General features: G+C 36.5%; 1 protein-coding gene across 7 annotated transcripts in view; it reads left to right on the forward strand.

Annotated features, from left to right (window-relative positions):
* The window catches only part of LOC136836089 (long-chain-fatty-acid--CoA ligase 1), a 161,705-nt gene that overhangs the window by 9,768 nt on the left and 134,027 nt on the right, over positions 1-17,910 (forward strand). The window contains exon 1 of one of the 7 annotated variants that reach the window (XM_067100052.1): positions 7,799-7,837. The exons of 2 other annotated variants lie outside the window; for them this stretch is intronic. The gene's annotated coding sequence lies outside the window, so the exon portion shown is untranslated. Of the gene's footprint in view, positions 1-7,798; positions 7,838-8,100; positions 8,284-17,910 lie in introns of those variants that run through there. 4 more of the 7 variants (XM_067100047.1, XM_067100048.1, XM_067100050.1 and 1 more) reach the window with 4 other exon arrangements.

The raw sequence follows: 17,910 nt of genomic DNA on the forward strand, positions 1-17,910 counted from the left end.
CAACATCCCGTTAAACTATAGAATGCATACTTATTTAACGGGACAGTGTTTCCTTAATACCTTGAAATGTATATTGGCTTAGCCGAGGACAAAACTTCTTCAAGTTTTAGAACATATCTGGTCTTAGTTCGAAGGCTGAACTTCCTGGAGTCTCAGAATGTATATTTTCTTAGCTAGTGGATGGCACTCCATGGATATTTTTCTTATAAGGTAAAGGATAGCCTTCCTTAAGTTCTAGAATGTATATTTATTTATGTAGAAGACAGCATTCCCCCTAAATTTTAGAATGTATATTTACGTAGCTAGAGGACAGCATTACCCCAAGTTTTAGAACGCCTTTTTATATTCATAAATACTATGGCTACTTGTACTTTATTACGTATTTTTGCTTAACGCGAGGACAAACAACCCCAGTAACCTCTAACCTAGACAACCCCAGTGTCATCTAACTTAAGATCCCCAGTAACCCCTGACTTTACCAACCGCAGTAACCTCTAACCTAAAGAACCCCAGTGTCATCTAACCTAAACAACCCCAGTAACTTCTGACCTAAACAACCCCAGTAACCTCTAACCTAAAGAACCCCAGTGTCATCTAACTCAAGAACCCCAGTAACCTATAACCTAAAGAACCCCAGTGTCATCTAACCTAAGAACCCCAGTAACCCATAACCTAAACAACCCCAGTGTCATCTAACCAAAGAACCCCAGTAACCTCTGACCTAAACAACCCCAGTAACCTCTAACCTAAAGAACACCAGTGCCATCTAACTCAAGAACCCCAGTAACCTATAACCTAAAGAACCCCAGTGTCATCTAACCTAAGAACCCCAGTAACCTCTGACCTAAACAACCCCAGTAACCTCTAACCTGCGCTACCTGAAAAGACGACTTTATCGGCTCATTGATTACTAATCACTCAATGCCAGGGAGCGCAATGTGCCTTGGTTGGTCGTATTGGAGACTGAGGCAGGAAGCAGTCAACAGCCAAAGTAAATGGCCTCAGATGCTGAAAAGTGGATTTCAGTGGCCACCAAAACAAGAAAATGGATTTCAGTGACCACCAAGACAATCAAAATGGATTTTAAAGGCCTCAGATACTTACAAAAATGGATTTCAGTGGCCAACAAAACAAGAAAATGGATTTCAGTGACCACCAAGACAATCAAAATGGATTTTAAAGGCCTCAGATACTTACAAAAAGTGGATTTCAGTGGCCACCAAAACAAGAAAATGGATTTCAGTGACCACCAAGACAATCAAAATGGATTTTAAAGGCCTCAGATACTTACAAAAATGGATTTCAGTGGCCACCAAAACAAGAAAATGGATTTCAGTGATCACCAAGACAATCAAAATGGATTTTAAAGGCCTCAGATAACAAAAAGTGGATTTCAGTGGCCACCAAAACAAGAAAATGGATTTCAGTGACCACCAAGACAATCAAAATGGATTTTAAAGGCCTCAGATACTTACAAAAATGGATTTCAGTGGCCACCAAAACAAGAAAATGGATTTCAGTGATCACCAAGACAATCAAAATGGATTTTAAAGGCCTCAGATACTTACAAAAATGGATTTCAGTGGCCACCAAAACAAGAAAATGGATTTCAGTGACCACCAAGACAATCAAAATGGATTTTACAGGCCTCAGATACTTACAAAAAATGGATTTCAGTGGCCACCAAAACAAGAAAATGGAATTCAGTGACCACCAAGACATTCAAAATGGATTTTAAAGGCCTCAGATACTTACAAAAATGGATTTCAGTGGCCACCAAAACAAGAAAATGGATTTCAGTGACCACCAAGACAATCAAAATGGATTTTAAAGGCCTCAGATACTTACAAAAAATGGATTTCAGTGGCCACCAAAACAAGAAAATGGATTTCAGTGACCACCAAGACAATCAAAATGGATTTTAAAGGCCTCAGATACTTACAAAAATGGATTTCAGTGGCACCAAAACAAGAAAATGGATTTCAGTGACCACCAAGACAATCAAAATGGATTTTAAAGGCATCAGATACTTACAAAAAATGGATTTCAGTGGCCACCAAAACAAGAAAATGGATTTCAGTGACCACCAAGACATTCAAAATGGATTTTAAAGGCCTCAGACACTTACAAAAAATGGATTTCAGTGGCCACCAAAACAAGAAAATGGAATTCAGTGACCACCAAGACATTCAAAATGGATTTTACAGCCTCAGATACTTACAAAAAATGGATTTCAGTGGCCACCAAAACAAGAAAATGGATTTCATTGGCCACCAAGACAATCAAAATGAATTTTAAAGGCCTCAGATACTTACAAAAAATGGATTTCAGTGGCCACCAAAACAAGAAAATGGATTTCAGTGACCACCAAGACAATCAAAATGGATTTTAAAGGCCTCAGATACTTACAAAAAGTGGATTTCAGTGGCTACCAAAACAAAATCAATGGGTTTCAATGGCCCTCACACTTAAAAAAAATGGGTTTTAATGGCCACCAAAAAATGGATTTCAAGGACCACCAAGATAAAAAAAATGGATTTCAGTGACCGCAAGAATACACGCACACACACTCAATGGATTTCAATGGTCACCAAAAGTTAAAAAAATGGATTTCTGTGGCCATGAAAAAAATATTGATTTAAATGACCACCTTAAACAAAAATGGAATTCACTGCAACAAAAGCTTTATAGTGGGCACTGTAACAAAAGGCCACCATAACTAGTGGCTTTAATGGTTGACAAAACGGCTGCTTTAGTGGCCACAAGTCTTCAAGTGTTAACCAAAACAATGCCTTTAATGGCTACCTACACAGTTCCAGTGGCCGTAGAAGCAAAGGCCTTCATTGGCCATCAAGAGAATAAGCTGGTAAACCTTGGTTTATTTTTCTTTTCTGTTGAGTTTCATTTTTTTTTATTTGTTTGTTCACTAGTAAAGACAAATGACCCCAGTCTATCCTGGCATGGTCCCTTCCTCATATATATATATATATATATATATATATATATATATATATATATATATATATATATATATATATATATATATATATATATATATATATATATAAATTCTACCCAGGTGACCCTGTTATGGTCCGCAGGTATGGTCACTATAGTGTCGTGACATGCCGCTCAGATGTCGTGAGTCCTTGCCTCCCCTAGGCGATGAAAAAATCACTGGCTCTACATCATGATCAGTTACTGCTGCAGTGTGGGGTCTGCGGTGGGAGGTTGAAACCAACATTCTTTGGAAGCTTGAATTTCAAGTCAATGGCCCCTTTGGTGTGCTTGTTCCATGTGAATAGGTTTCATCTACTGAAATAATAATAATAATAATAATAATAATAATAATAATAATAATAATAATAATAATAATAATAATAATAGAGACCGAGAGGGAAATACAGAGGATGAACGAGAATTCCACATTCTGGAAGCAAAAGGCATAAAAAAAAAAACTGGCCGAATTGATTATTCTTGTAACACACATCATTTCCTTACCCTAAGATAAACTCATAGCTCATATCTATTAACTACCTATTTTAAGGGTTTGCAAATGCATTCACTTAACTGTCATCTTTCTTAACTGATAACTTTGATTGCATTGTTTAATTTAAAACCCATCTGATTTTATTTTGATGTTTCATAAGGACATTGATGACGTATAATGAGCGAAAGTAGGTCGCTGTGTTGATAGCCATTGTGATTGCAAGTTTTGTCCGTGACTTGCAACATGAACGTCAGTCTCACGAATGCTTTCAAGCTAGCAACACACCGTAGGAGTCTTGTGTGAATGGTACTGGGTCACAGTGAGACACGAGAAGCCACTTGAGTGGGTGATCAGCCAAGGTCGACACAAATCCTTGGTGTATATTTTGAACATAATGTAAGTTGTGGTGCATGAAGTTACTGAAGGTGAACTAATGTCTTACAGGCAACAGTTTAGCAGTAAGACAAGCAGTTGAAAAGTTTTAATTGTTATATAACTGTTTGCATAGATTCTCATAATACGCAAAGACGTTAAGCTGTGGTTTCCGCTAAACCAATTCTCTTGGGAAGTGTAACATTATCCTTTCAGCTTCTCGCCTGACTTGATTTCAGTTTAATCTGCAGATTATGTAAGTCTATTTTCAACACTCGGGATAGTTAACTAGTCTTGCAGGTTCCCAGTCATGTTAGGCTGGTCTTCAGCAATTAAAGTAAGCATCCTTAATCGTAGGACAATAGTAAGGGACAAGTCGCTGGAGTGAAAGCATTGCCTTCAGCCAGAAGTATTGTCACAAGTTTATGTTAGTGATCCTCTCCTGGTTTCTTCAACAACCAGCGGATCTATTTTCTGAACGTGTGGTTGGTTCATAGGCCTTTTATGACCTTCCGTGATCTGTACCTTATAATAGACCTTATAAAAGACTTTTCGTGATCTGTACCTTGTCTCATTCATGCCCCCCAAAAAGCTAGAAGAGTGATTGAATGTAGACAAGGTCTGACAAACTCCTGTATAGGATTTGTTAGTCATTTGCTTGCACTTAGGCAAGTATAAATGTCTTGCTTGCGCCTAGGAAATATAATTGTCACTTGCTAGCATTTAGGATACTATAGATGTCACTTGCTTGCACTAAGAAAAGTATAATTGTCACTTGCTTGCACTTAGGATACTATACTGTAGATGTCACTTGCTTGCACTTAGGAAAGTATACATGTCGCTTGCTTGCACTTAGGAAAGTATAATTGTCACTTATACTTGCGAAAGTATAATTGTCACATGCGTGCACATAGGAAAGTATAAATGTCACTTACTTGCACTTAGGAAAGTATAATTGTCACTTACTTGCACTTAGGAAAGTATAATTGTCACTTGCTTGCACTTAGGAAAGTATAATTGTCACTTGCTTGCACTCAGGAAAGTATAGATGTCACTTACTTAGGAAAGTGTAATTCCAAAATCAAGATTTTGAAACTTGCAACACACCTAAGGAGTATGGTGAGTGTTCTTTAGCCACCCTAATCAAACCATAGGAAGATTTAAGTATGTTGCAATATCTCCTAATTGTTGCAATATGATTGATTGGTTTTCACAACCTGACGTTACAGCGTTGCACTGTGGCCGCCGATATCAGGGTATGTGGATTAATGATTCCATCGACTATAACCGTTCATGGTGTGCAAGCAACTTGGCCCCTTAAGTGTTACATTGTTTTCCAAATCAGTGACATAATTTCTTACAATCAGAATGTCTCAGCCTACTTATAAAGTATTGCCTCATTACAAGATATTCCCTCTTTGATTTAGCTGGTCCGCTGGTCTGGTCGCTAGTGTCGTGACATGCCGATCAGAAGTCGCGAGTTCGCGCCTCCCCCAGGGCGATGAAAAGTCAGACTCTGTATCATGATCAGTTACTGCCGCAGTTTGGGGTCTGCGGTGGGAGGTGGAAACCAACATTCTTTAGAAGCTTGAATTTCAAGTCAGTGGCCTCTGTGTGCTTGTTCCATGTGAATAGGTTTCATCTACTTAATAAATAAAATAAATAATATATATATATATATATATATATATATATATATATATATATATATATATACTGATCGTTTAAATACTGATCGTTTAAATTTTTGAAAGGTCTCTGTTATTGAAGAGAAGCGAATGAATCTTAAATGAAGATTGCTCAGGTTATAAATCATCGTCAAATTATAGGTATCAGATGCTTAGAGTTCCTCACATCATTTCACTCGAGCAATTATTCAGTCTGTGTAGCTTAATGTTTTTTCTATCCATATATCTGTCTATCTCGCAATCTATCTGTCTATCAATATTAATGTATATATAGGCCCATATATATATATATATAAATTGCACAGTATATACAGTATTAGAAATTTATTTGTATTATATCTTATAACACAGTGTATCCATCTTCAGACATTTAGCCCACATACAATCTTTGCATTCATAAATCAACGTAGAGAGAGAGAGAGAGAGAGAGAGAGAGAGAGAGAGAGAGAGAGAGAGAGAGAGAGAGAGAGAGTACAAGGGAAAAGTAACAATCTCTTTTCACCGTGTGTGAGAAGGTGTATCATAACCGCTGCTTAGTAACAGAGACCCTGGCAAGGATAACCAGTGTTTAGGTAACAGTTTAGGTAACAGCTCCCCGAAGGGTTCCCTCCAACTAATTATGAACAGGTTTCCCCTGTCTTGAAATCTCAGGTGAAATACGTAGATGCATTTTTATGTGTAATTCACTCCGTTCCCCTCCTGTGCATTGTATGATGTAGTGTCTTGATTTTCAAGGCAATGGTTTGCTAAGGGTTTTGCATGTGGATATTTGTGCGTTATAAATAATAATAATAATAATAATAATAATAATAATAATAATAATAATAATAATAATAATAATAATATTGTATTATAGTTTTTGTTTTTTGCTTTTCATGTTAGTATGAAGTTAATGGTTTTCTAAGTTTTTTTTGCATATGAATTCTTGTGCATAATAATAATAATAATAATAATAATAATAATAATAATAATAATAATAATAATAATAATAATAAATTTTGTTTTTCAATATTAAATCTTTCTTTATATGAAGAAAGTGATTTGAAGTTACTTTCTTCATTCTATGACGGTAATTTATTGAAAGCTGTCCTTTTGACTTGGTATGTGTGGCAGTCTTACCCAACGCAACTTGAGATAGGCTCAAGCTCGCATCTATAAAATGTCTGTGGGACGATTGTGAACCAGAGTGTCATTTCATGGGGGTGAGGTTGTTAGTCTTACTCGCCTTCCCCATGGATATTCAAGGGGCTTATATGCCGACGTTGTCTGTGTTTACATGGTGGTCACCCATCCAACAACTAGATGATATTGCACTTATTTAAAAAAAAATATTTATGTTACATTTGAAACAGACAGGTTCAGTTAGCACGGTCCTGCAAGCCATGGAAATTGGTCATATAGCTTGAATGATGGTAACAAGATGTAATTTTCTCGTCGTTGCATTGATTTTCAGTATCAGTATTGTGGACCCCTTACCCCAATTCCCCCGCCCCTTCTGGCAGGGCGTAGGTGCGTGTTCACCAAAGGTCGAAGTTAAGGGGCGACGGTTATTTCATGGGTTTCTTTAAGTGTTTGGGGACAATTATATATATATATATATATGTGTGTATTTATATACATGCAAACATACATACGTCTTTTTCCCTTGGCGCTTGAGAGAGAGAGAGAGAGAGAGAGAGAGAGAGAGAGAGAGAGAGAGAGAGGAAATACAGTGTATAGGTTGTTCATCCCAGTGTCCTCACACACGACGAGAATCCTTGAATACTTGAGGTCGTGCTTGAGGTATCATTACTTTTTACAGCTTGATGAGGAAGATGAGGGGACGGGGTTGACGTTGCCCAGGCGGATGGGGGAGGGGGAAGGGGAAGGAGACGTTGGCGGTAACCTGGGAGGTGGCTGGGGGAAGTCATCCTGGTTACCTGGTATTACAACCTGGCTGACTGGCTGCTGGTCTGGTCGCCCTTGAGTTGCCGTCTGAATGTAATGCCCTTTCGGATTAATGCAGTTCCCCTTTTGGTTATTTCATATTTTTTATGTAAAATAAAAGTAAACAGCAAGAATCGCATCAACGTCCAACGTTTTCCAGCGAGGTCGGGTCGGATTATTCGTAAAAGAAAGAGCGTATAATATGATCTCGCGTTGTTGTGATTTCTGGCGCATATCGTACCTTGTAAGACGATACATTACCTCAGTTTGCAAACCGTGAAGTGTGTAAGAATACCTTTTGCCTCGCCACTGCTTTCAGATACAAGGGAACAACGACAGATCAGCAGGTTCCCTTAGCTAGGTGAGTGACAGCGCGCGAAAACAAAACAGGAAGAATCGTAAGTTAATCTAACCAATCACTCGAAATATGTCGACGGAACACAAGTATTTGGGTCTGAAATGCTTTAAAGATGCTGTGTTATTCGACTTGTTGGCGAATCAAAACGGAAAATGAGGGAAAAGGAGAGGAAAACGTCATGACGTGAGGGTGGGTTTGGGGGAAGGAGAGAGAGAGAGAGAGAGAGAGAGAGAGAGAGAGAGAGAGAGAGAGAGAGAGAGAGAGCTAGTTCTCTTTGGCGACTGGGAGAACCACGCGGTCTTTTATCCGCTACGGAGTCAGAAAGAAGACCCCGCTTGTAAGCCGGGCCTCTTCTCGCTCGCTTGTCTGACAGAGCCAGACAAATCGCCGTAAACAGTTTGTCAGTTGTGGTAAATGAACGCGAAGTGTTCATGGAAAGCTTTTGAAAAGTACTTTGTGATCTGTTGTCCTTTGGCCGGGCCGATCCGTGTGTTTTTGTTAAGCGTTATGCCTGCTGTTATAAAGCGTTTGGTGTGAAAATGCAACAGCAGCTTGTCAGTATTGTCGTAATGCGCATTATACCTTTATTTGATGATCAGTGATACGTCCTTTGTAATGAAAATTTTGTTTTGTGTGCGTGGTGGCCGATCGGTGTGATCACACGCTAAGACTATGAAGACATGCCGTTGAATACATATTGGTGTTGCAACCTCAGAGGAAGGTTGACGTACCGCCTTGGCGCATAGGGATCAATAAGGTTCAAAATAGTGCTGACCAAATGCTCTTGTGGTTATTTAGTTTCTTGAGGAAAGAAGACAAAATTTCAGTGCTGACTGCTTACCTAACTCTGCTGTGTCAAGATGACCTGGGAATGAATGACTGGTACTTAGTGACAGTGAAACTCCATAGATTCCATGTGGTGTTTGTGTTTCCTTTCAAATACTTGACAGTAGTATTATTATGTGACTAAATGATTTAATGTAGATCTGATGTGAAATACCTCTTGTTTTTAACCGGTGCACATTTACCGTTAATATGCTAATTTATGTTACTGTTATATTACATTCCATAAGGCCAGTAGTGATTAAACATTCAGGATGCATTGTTAAAGGCACCCAGTGTATTTTATCGGCACATGTGCGAGTGCCAAGAAATATCCTTTCCCCCAAACGTTGAGAAATGTCAACCATAGAGATGCTGAGTATGGATTTATTTAGGCCCCCTCTTTTCCCCCCGCTTCTTGATCGTACTTCCCATTGGCTGATAGACATCCACTGATTAGCGTGATGAGAACGGGCCAGAAAAGCTTGTTTGCGACACCTTTAGTGTTGGTGAGGTCGGTGGAAAGGAGATCTGTTTGTTTCAGCACAGTGACATTGAAATGCTACCTGGCAACTGAGCAGGTGAATCGGATGTTGGGGGGTGGGTGGCTGGGGGAGGGCGGAAGGACGGAGGGAGGGGCTGCCGAGCGAATGAAATTGCCAGACGCAAAAGTCACCGACCGGGTTTTGAGGGCGAACTGTGGGAGTCAGCTGCTCGTTATTATACCTTACTCCTATGCGAATATCGTCTTTGTATACGGTGAATAATATAAAATAAATAAATTAATAAATAAGTAACATAAAAAAAATAGCAGCCGTGTTAATGACCAAAGCTTGCTCGAAACTCTGTATGTCATCTGACGTCATAAGGGAAAACGCGTTCTTCATTCAGTCCCAGAAATATCCCAGAAACAATTATGCAATGTATAAGTAATTTTGTATGATGTATAAGATTCATATTGTCATAGTTATATTCATCAGAATTTCAAGTGATTAAAAAATATAAAATTACATACGACAAATTTTGGTTAAATAAGGAATCTGCCTAAAGGGGTCACCAGATGCTATATTTCAATGCCAGAGCGTCGTAAGCTTTTCAGCTGAAATAAAGCCCAACCAGTTACTTTAGTCGCCTTTCACGTCATCGTCACATCAGCCAAAAAGGCTTTGGCACCCGAGGAGGGTTACTCAAGGAAATGCTTTCCTGCACAAATGCAAGAACGTCTGCCTAGATGGCTTGGTCAACGGATTTAAAATTATCTTGCTACAGGAAGGAAGTTGAACTTCGTTCGGTTTTAATGATCTTGTTCTGTGACTGGAGGTTTGACTTTCCACTATACTGATAATCAATAGAATGCAATCATCAGCATTACTTGCCTCAACATCGTTAATAAAATGTGACTATTACGATGCAGAATGTTCGTGACTATTACGATGCAGAATGTTCGTGTTAATGAAGATACGTAGGTAGATGAACACCATATTGATATATCTATCTATCTATAAGTAATGGCCATAATGATCTTTTTTTTTATGACCTAATCTCTCTATATATGATTTAACATACACAGACACATGCAACGCACACACACTCTTTCTATATACAGTATAATGTGTATTATACACATACATACATACATACATACATATATATGTATATATATATATATATATATATATATATATATATATATATATATATATGTGTGTGTGTGTGTGTGTGTGTGCGTGAGTCAAGCTGGGCTAACTTTATGAGTTTTGGAGCCGGTTTGGTCCGAATGAAATCAGTGTTGGGATTGATAACCTTTTTGGAGAAACATTTTAGACTCCCTTTGATTTCCTTTGAACTTCTGATCAATACCTAAGGTCAGAGGGATCGCTCGTGTTTCTGTACGCGTGTTCGGAAGGGAAAATATTGGATTGGGCCTTTTCTCTTTTCTGAGTCAAAGATTCTCTCTCTCTCTCTCTCTCTCTCTCTCTCTCTCTCTCTCTCTCTCTCTCTCTCTCTTTGTATCGGGCTAGCAACCTCATTCTGGAGTCCTGTTGAGAACCGGAAAATCAACATACTTTTAGACGCACTTTCATGAAAGCAAAAAAGCCCATTAGTTTATACACATATATATACACATATTCTCTCTCTCTCTCTCTCTCTCTCTCTCTCTCTCTCTCTCTCTCTCTCTCTCTCTCTCTATATATATATATATATATATATATATATATATATATATATATATATATATTTATATATATATATATATGTGTGTGTGTGTATACTTTTTAGGGCACAATTTTTCACGGATACATTCACTAAATAGAATGGCTTTCTCAGTGTTAAACAGCTTTTTGTTATTTCTTCATATTTTCTTACTACGAAGTGAAGAAAATAGTAACAAAATATGAAGCAATAACAAAAAGTTGGTTAACAATGAGAAAGCTGTTCTATTTAGTGAATTCTATTTAGTGAATATATATATATATATATATATATATATATATATATATATATATATATATATATATATATATATATATACACACACATACATACACATACATACATATACATACATGCATACATATTCTATACGGATACAATATCTATCTATCTATATACATATATATATATGCACAGACATTACATCTCTCTCTCTCTCTCTCTCTCTCTCAGTGCCAAGGAAGGTGAAATAATGAAGTCCAACTCGTCAAATTCGTTCATTCGTGTCATAACTTTCCTCATTCGTGAGCTTTATGTAAAACTTGCGTGTCTGGGTTGCCTCTCTCTCTCTCTCTCTCTCTCTCTCTCTCTCTCTCTCTCTCTCTCTCTCTCTCTCTCGGCGGGGTCAAGTACAAGGGATGGAACCTGGATCCAGGTCAACCACCAAATAAAATGATTTCCTCTCTTTCTCTTTTGGATACGTGCGCACGCGCATACATGTGCACACAGGCGCGCGTACACTCACTAGACGCACATATATTTGTATGTATGTATTCTTTTCCTGGTGTGCCTGTGTGTAGGTATATATGTATATAGACATGTATATATATATAAAATATATATATATATATATATATATATTATATATATATAATATATATATATATATATATATATATATATATATATATATATATATATATATATATATATGGACACATGTTCATTTATTACTTTCTGCTTCTGTTATATATAAAAGTACATCACAATGTTATTCATACATAGCTGATTTTACCAACAATTATTGAATTTTGTGATTTGATTCCAAAGAAAAGCCGTTGTCACGTCAACGTGATTAATATTCTCGCACAAAGTTGGGAATCGGAAAGATCCGTCCTTTTATTTGTGTAAGATTGAACAATTTAGTTTTCTAAACGGGGATAACCAAAGCAATACAAATAAAGATAAAATTAATTTTTATATATTTTTGTATATTTATAAAAAAAGTATACGTGTTGTATAAACTCATTCGAGAAGTTATACGTACGCTATGACGTGAATTTATATACACATACACACACACTTTACCCCAAGCTCTAAAGGCGTGCGTGGTCGTGGGTCATAATGAGGCCCGAAAGCCATTCGATTAAGTGCTCCTCTAAATACCCACTCTCGGTAGGATAATGAGGCTAATGTGTAAGCTGTTACAGTATGTGGAACAAGGTGCTGAAATATATTTGAAAGCATTTATTTCAACATTTATATCACTAACTCTCAGCTATTATTATTATTATTATTATTATTATTATTATTATTATTATTATTATTATTATTATTATTAAAAAGTACTCATAGTAACATGAGTCCTGAAATGGAGAAACAAATATATTCTAATATATATTCAAAAATATATATTAGAATATATATGTACCCATACATAACTGGATTTGTTATTATTATTATATTATTATTATTATTATTATTATTATTATTATTATTATTATTATTATTATTATTATTATTATTATTATTATTATTAAAAAGTACTCATAGTAGCGTGAGTCCTGAAATGGAGAAACAAATCCACAGTTATTTATGGGTACATATATTTAAATTTTTAAAAATATATATTAGAATATATATGTACTCATACATAACTGGATTTGTTTCTCTGTTATTATTATTATTATTATTATTATTATTATTATTATTATTATTATTATTATTATTATTATTTAGAAAGTGTACTAATGCATGTGGCAAAATAAGTTTCTTTAGGACAGAATATGCAAATGAAAAATTTGAAAAAGAGTGAAGTGAATAGCAAATAATAACCATATAGATAATGATAACTCATCAGACATAAATATGTACGCAAGCAAATAGCAATAATGAGTCATTAAATCTAAATGGGTTCATTATGCAATGGTGCGTGGGCTTTGCAAGCAGTAGGGTATTTTAGCCTCTAAGTCTGGACAGATTCGTTAACAAAAAAATTAAAAAAAAGCAACGAATAGATTTAACTGTTTACGCAAAAATTTTCTCCGTAGGGGGTAGTGGCATCAGTGCACCTCATGCGGTGCACTGTAGGCATTACTTAGGATTCTTTGCAGCGTCACTTTGCCCCCTAGGTGCAACCCCTTTCATTCCATTTACTGTACCTCCATTCATATTCTCTTTTTTCCACCTTACTTTGCACCCCTCCTAACAACTGATTCGTAGTTCAACTTTGAGGTTTTCCTCTTCTCACCTTTGAAACCTTTTTACTCTCAATTTCCCTTTCAGCGCTGAATGATCTCATGGGTCCCAGAGCTTGGACTTGGGCCTAAATTTTATATTCTGTTCTACGTAAAATTTTTAAGAACCTTTCTGCCGCTTCAAAGAGGAAAGATTATGGGTTTAGGAAAACAGAATCAGGAAGAGAATTCCAAAACTTTGCTATGGAAGGAAAGGAACAGCCAGCACATTGTTTAATTAGAAGATTACATATTTCCACAGATTAAATGTGAGAAGAGGTGGCCTGACCAGCGTTACGAGGCTTCCTGAGAGGAGGAGAAATTCTCCCTTCTAGCTCAATGGGATAGTGACCAAAATAGTACCTGCAGAAAAAGAAGAGAGAAGCCACTTTGTGGCACAGTGAAAGAGAGTACAGAGATTGGTATATAAAATTTAGGCCAAAGGCCAAACGCTTGGACCTAAGAGATCATTCAGCGCTGAAAATAATGATGAAACAGTTGTCAGGAGAGGGAGGAAAGTGAGATGGAAGAAAGAGAATACGAATGGAAGTATAGTAAATGGAATGAAAGGGCTTGCAGCTAGGGGACGAAGGGACGCTGCAAAGAACCTTGAGTAATGCCTACAATGCACTGCGGGAGGTTCACTGCCCGCGCTACCCCCTCCCCCTCTCCCTACGGGGGGGAAGAGATCACGTGACGGACTGATCGTAGATCAAATAGAATTGCCTGAGATTCAGTCCTATCGAAGATATTGTCAACAGAGGCATACCAAATATGCTCCGTAGGGGGATAGCGCCATCAGTGCACCCCACGCGGTGCATTGTAGGCATTGCCAAAGGAACTTTACAGCGTCCCTTTGGCCACTAGCTGCACCCCATTTCATTCGTTTTACTGTACCTCCCTTCATACTCCCTTTCTTCCATCTTACTTTCCACCCTCTTCTAACAATTGTTTCATAGTGCAGCTGCGAGGTTTTCCTCCTGTTACACATGTAAAACCTTTCACTGTACTCTCAATATCCTTCAGTGCTGAATGACGTCATATGTCCCAGCGCGTGGCCTTATGGCCTAAATTCTATGTTCGAATTCCATCCCAAATATGCCAGCCAGTTCTCTGAGTGATTTGATTAATAACTTAAATGGTCGTAAGACTATACGGCATTTAAACAGTACACACACGTATTTTTAGAAGCAGATAATAGCAATCTAAACAGAGAAAAATATTAACCTACACAAACAACAACAAAATAAATCTGAAAAAGAAGGTAACGACACACGGCGCTTGAGAGCGGCATTACGTTCTCACTGCTGAAATCTCGTATTCCATCTGCTTCGTATGCGCGGCGTATGGTAACAACAGACCGCAGCCAAAATACCATTAATGTTTTTGTATGAACGACGTTTGGCAACGCTCGCAAGGTCCATCTGTCAACCTCGGTAACGCGTACTTAAGGGACATAACTTTAACCTTGATATATATTATAATATATATTTTCCTTCTGTTTTCTTATTCATTGTTTGGTTGCTTAAATTTCTTATGCTCTGAACTTTTTAAACATATTTTTGTGTGATCATTGTGTAAGTACTCTTCTCCCTAAGGGGGGGGGTGTTGGTGCCGTCAGTGAACGTCACACGGTGCACTGTAGGCATTACTCAAGGTTCTTTGCAGCATTCCTTCGGCCCTTAGCTGCAACCCCTTTCATTCCCTTTTTATTGTACCTCCGTTCTTGTTCTCTTCTTCCCTCTCTCCTAGTAATTATTTCATGGTGCAACAGCGAGGCTTTTCTCATGTTGCACCCTTTTCACTCTCATATTCCCTTTCAGCGTTGAAGGACCTTGTAGGTTCCCAGCGCTTGGCCTTTGGGGGTAAACTTTGTATTGCATTCCATTCCATTCCACATGCATAAGGAGTAAGTACAGGTAGAATCACATTGACTCCTCAACTCCCCCAACAAAAGGAGTAAGGAGTAATTCAGCATCTCACGTTTTTGTTCCGTTCCCCTGGAAACGGCTGCGGTTGGTAGAGAGTTGCCAGTTAGTGAAATTATTCTACGGTTTCCCTTCTTTGATTGCTACCATAGACAAATTCTTAAAATATCTGATTGATAGTGCTGGCGCCACATAGACGAACCCTTCGTAGAGTTGTAAGTTAAAATAGACCCGAACTAATGGGAAAATGACGGGTTTTATTTGTGTATGATGACGTAAGGGGTTAGGAACAAGTTGACTGCATGCCATGTGTGTTATATAATGGGGGGTAGCGCTTGTTTGCTGGTACGTTTGTACCTGTTAAGGTATGAAATAGAATCTTGCACGTAGTTTATTTTTTATCTTTATAATCTTTCTGTTCTTGTTCGAGTTGTGTTGGCCCACGCTCGATGATTTTGTCAGTTTTAAATGGTTGCATATTATATATATTTTATATTATATATTACATACAGTATATATATATATATATACATATATAATATATAAATATATATGTATATATTATATATATGTATATAGAGTATATATCATTTCTTGTATTTACTGTATTTGTAATAAGTACAAGTCATACTTATGGTTACTTGTCTCTTTGTAAAATTAAAGTTACTGCCCAGATTTCAGTGTGTATCATGCTTAAAAGTGTATATATATATATATATATATATATATATATATATATATATATATATATATATATATATATATTATGTATATATATATATATATACTGTATATATTTACATAGTATACTCTAAGGAAGATGTATATATATATATATACAGTATATATGTATATTAAATATACTGTATATAATTTACATATATACATAAATATATATATATATATATATATATATATATATATATATATATATATATATATATATATATATAATGAAAATAAGAAGGCCCATAAAACACTATTTAAACGTTTAAATAGTGTTTTATGGGCCTTCTTATTTTCATATTACACTGTAGTATTACAGGAAAAGACATTCATATATATATATGTATATATATATATATATATATATATATATATATATATATATATATATATATATATATATATATATATATATGTGTGTGTGTGTGTGTGTGTGTGTGTGTGTGTGTGTGTACAATTTTAAGCATTAATGATCTATGCATACATACACATATATATATATATATATATATATATATATATATATATATATATATATATATATATATATATATATATATATATCCACATTATCCTCATAACTTCCTGCTTCTCTCAGACTTATTAGATACTCTCTGCACCCGTCAGCAAAGCCAAGCTTCTCTGAGTCTGGTCAACATTTGGGTGAGTGACCGTCCAGTATGGACAAGACGCTCTCGGCGCATAGCCTCTGGGACCACCGGGAATCTGGGCGTGGTTCCGACAACCTCATCCCCACAAAAACTTGCCGAGAACTAATACGGTAGCACCTAGTTGACATAGGTTGATTTATTGTGGTTATGTAAGTGGCGTTGCAGTGTCACAGGTACCTTGATAAGGCTTCACCTTCTTGTGGAAGTCGGGTCGTGGGAAATATATAATATTGATTCATAATCACAATAAATTATATTATTTTGATCGATAGCTGGCGTAAGCAAGGGAAAATAAGTAATATGGATTCGTAATCGCAGTAAAATTTTTTATTAATATTATTTATAGCAAGCTTAGACAAGAAAAATGAGATAATATTGATTCGTAATTACAGAGAAACTATTATTTATGATTAATAGCAGATGTAGGCAAGGAAAATTAGATAATGTTTATTCATAATAACAATAAAATTATTATTATTAAGATGAATAGCAGGCGTAGGCAACGAAAAATAATGTTGGTTCATAATCACAGTAAAATTAATAATATTAATATGATGAATAGCAGTGGTAGGTATGATATAAGATGCAATTAGTATATATACAGATGCAGCCTAATTAACCTTTGTAGCGCCTTTCATTAGAAATGTTGACAGACAAACACTTACAAAGGTATAGCTGTTACTGGTTATTGTTTTGTAAATAATAGAAATAATGCTGTCTGTCCGCACTTTCCTGTCCGCCCTCAGATCTTAAAAACTGCCGTGGCTAGAGGGCTGCAAATTGGTATATTGATCATCCACCCTCGAATTATCAAACATACCAAATTGCAGCCGTCTAACCTCAGTAGTTTTTATTTTATTTAAGGTTGAATTTAGCCATAATCGTGCTTCTGGCAACGATGTAAGATAGGCCACCACCGCGCCGTGGTTAAATTTTCATGGGCCGCGGCTCATACAGCATTACACCGAGACCACCGAAAGATAGATCTATTTTCGGTGGCCTTGATTTTACGCTGTAGTGGCTGTACGGAAAACTCGATTGCGCCGATGAAACTTCGGCGCAGTTTTTACTTGTTTTAATTGCAGTCAAAACACAACGACAGGGAAGGTAAAGCGTTAATTTATTTAGCATTTTGCGTTTTGCCAAATAATTAGGAGACTTTTCAAAAAGTGCTTAGTATTTAAAAAGTGTGATTGTTCGCCAAAACCATTCAATTCATCTTTTAAAAAAATTTTTGAATGTCTAAACAATTTTTAGTC

This window comes from Macrobrachium rosenbergii, chromosome 56 (assembly GCF_040412425.1).
Source record: "Macrobrachium rosenbergii isolate ZJJX-2024 chromosome 56, ASM4041242v1, whole genome shotgun sequence".
Classification (NCBI taxonomy): domain Eukaryota; kingdom Metazoa; phylum Arthropoda; class Malacostraca; order Decapoda; family Palaemonidae; genus Macrobrachium; species Macrobrachium rosenbergii.